Raw genomic sequence first — 2,787 nt, forward strand, 5'->3', positions numbered from 1 at the left:
ATCAGATGGCGGTGGAGCAGCGCCCTTTCGTCATGGAGCGCGTGGCTCGGAGCTCAAGCTCGATATCCGTTGCCTTGGGCCCTTTACGCAGATCGGCAGCCGTGCCGCTTAGCCTCGCCTTGCCTTGCCGCCCAGGAGCTGCAAGCGCTCTCGGTGCAGTGGCAACAGATAAGAGCCGCAGGCAGGGAGCGGCGGTTACGCAAAAACTCAGGGCAGCAGCGACCTTTAGGGTTCGCGTTTCATCAACCGAGTAGAATCGACACACCTTGAACGTTGCAAACAGCTGCGTTGACAATTCTAAATTTACATTTAGCTACGCAAAACCTGTCGTATGTGCATCAAATCGGGCACGCTAACCACCGCGTTTTGTAGGGGCTTTGCAAATATTATTTTTACTTCTCCTGGCACTCCCCACTGTCAGCGTGCAAGAAGGCGCGCGGCCGCACGGTCATTGCGCTATCTGCTCCCGTGCACCCCACCCGACGAATGCATGCGCGCACGATACATAGTCGTTTAGTCACTTTTATTGCATGTAAAGTATGTATTTGTTTGGAAATCTGATGATAATATATTATAGATAAGCCAAATATTAATAGTATAAAACATTTTACTATTTAGCTTAATAATAAATATCAGCCTTTTATTACCGTGCTATTGGCTAATATTTGGACGCAAGTAATTGGTTAAAACAAAATATTTTGCTAACATACGCACAGTTTGCAAAATGGTGGGCCCTACGTGCAAGCAATGCGAGGCGAGTCCGACGGCTCAGGGCCTCCTAACCGATCGTCGTCAAAGCGTACGCCGTCTGTCGGCCCGTATCCCTTCACTCTAAGCGATGAGGACGCTGACGACGACGACGATGACGACGAGAGTCCAGAGGATTCGGAGGAGGCTCGAGCCGCTGAGGATGCCTTGGAGGAAGACACGCGACGGGCTCTATCCCAATCTCGATCCGAAGCCCGGCGGAGATCCCTCTCGACGCCGCCTCCACAAGTCGCTGGCACAGCCGGATCCGGAGGCGACACTGCGGGATCCGCGATCCAAGTCGACAGTGACGGCGGATCGGGTAGCGATGGTGGGAGGGGGTCACCTCGTGGTGGCGGACTCCTTGGATCTGGCGGAGGGGGGTCGCCTGGTGGCGGGTCCTCCGGATCTGGTGGAGGGGGGTCGCCTCATGGTGGTGGATCTCCAGGATCGCCCCATGGTGGCGGATCCCCGGGATCGCCTCACGGTGGCGGATCCCCTGGATCTGTCTTGATCCCCGCCCCCCCTAACTCGTCACTGCCAGGGATGCTCCCCGTGGCTCCGTTCGGTCCGGATGCTGCTTTCATTCCTGGTAGACGTGCTCCTGTGGCCTTCGCTGCCAGAGACATCGAGCCTTGGTCAGCCAAGAAATTGAACCGAGTTGCGATCATCTCCATGAAGATCACGGTTCTGTTTCCGGAGTTGCCTTTTCGGGCTGAGTGGATATTCCCTCGGACAGCGGACGCCATCCCGAGGGCCGGGTACGTGGATTCGCTCATCACCAGACCCCTCGTGGAGGAACTGACAAGTGCTGCCCCGTGGGATACGCTGGTCACCACACCGGTGGATCCGGTTAGCTTCAGGGGTGATGTGCGTGGGCGACTCGGGGTATTCGTTCGGGCGTTCCGGGATTTCGCCTCCAAGCACCGGGTTGCTATATGGGAGGGCACTCACCGGTTCCCCATCTCTCGGAATCAATTGCAGGGTTCGACCTGGTTGTCCAACCTCAACAAGCAGCGTGGTAACCGGCGTATCCATGCGGGCCGAGCTTGGAAGAGAGTCCTTGTGATCCTCGTGTTGGCAATCCAGGACGGTTGGTGTGACGTGGATATTTTGCTGGATCCATCCTTCTTGCATCTTCCCCGACGCGGGGATAAGGTAGCTTGGTTTCCGGGATCCGTATCCCGTCAAGCCAACTTGGAGGATCCCAACCTCCATCGCCCAGAACCCGTGAGCCTATTGGAAGCCTTGCGAGAGATCGACGAAGCCGAGCCTTGGCGCATCCAGTTTCGCGGGGACCTGAGCCAACACCCAGGACGCCAGATCCAGCGTCTAGTGAGCAAGTTCTTCAATGTTCAGCCCAAGACTACCTGATCCTCATCATTCTTCGACACCACGCCCCAGTTTCCGCCTTCGTGAATTCTTTCGTAGCAGTAACTAGCGACTGGATACTGGGTCGAGCTAGCCTTTTGCATAAGCTATTATAATCCACACTTTCTTACTTGAATATGCTTACAACATTCCTTCGTCGGTTGAGAAATTTAATCCACCCTTTCAGCGAACACCTGGATCTGGGCTGGATCCACCCTTTCAGCGTACACCTGGATCTGGGCTAGATCCACCCTTTCAGTGTACACCTGGATCTGGGCTGGATCCACCCTTTCAGCGTACACCTGGATCTGGGCTGGGTCTGCGCCTGGATTTCATCCGGATCTAGCGCCAATGACCCAGGTTCAATCGGGTCAGTATAGTTCGGGCCCTTGAAAGCTCGTGCTCGAAATCAAGCAGGACTCCTCACACGTAAAACGTCACTCTTATGCATAAACATTCACTTCTTCCTCCTAATCCACCCTGTGGATTCGTCTTCTCTTTCTTTCCGATGTGACCAACTCATATCAGCGATCCTCCTCCTCCTGACCCACACCCTTCCTGTGGGTCCTTCTTCATCCTCCCATCGATATGACCAACTCACATCCATGGGTCCCCTCCCTACTCTTCTTCATGAGACTGCATCACGCCGAATCTGTTACGATTCGTACG

The sequence above is a fragment of the Phytophthora infestans genome, genomic scaffold (genome assembly GCF_000142945.1).
Source record: "Phytophthora infestans T30-4 supercont1.115 genomic scaffold, whole genome shotgun sequence".
Taxonomy (NCBI): domain Eukaryota; phylum Oomycota; class Peronosporomycetes; order Peronosporales; family Peronosporaceae; genus Phytophthora; species Phytophthora infestans.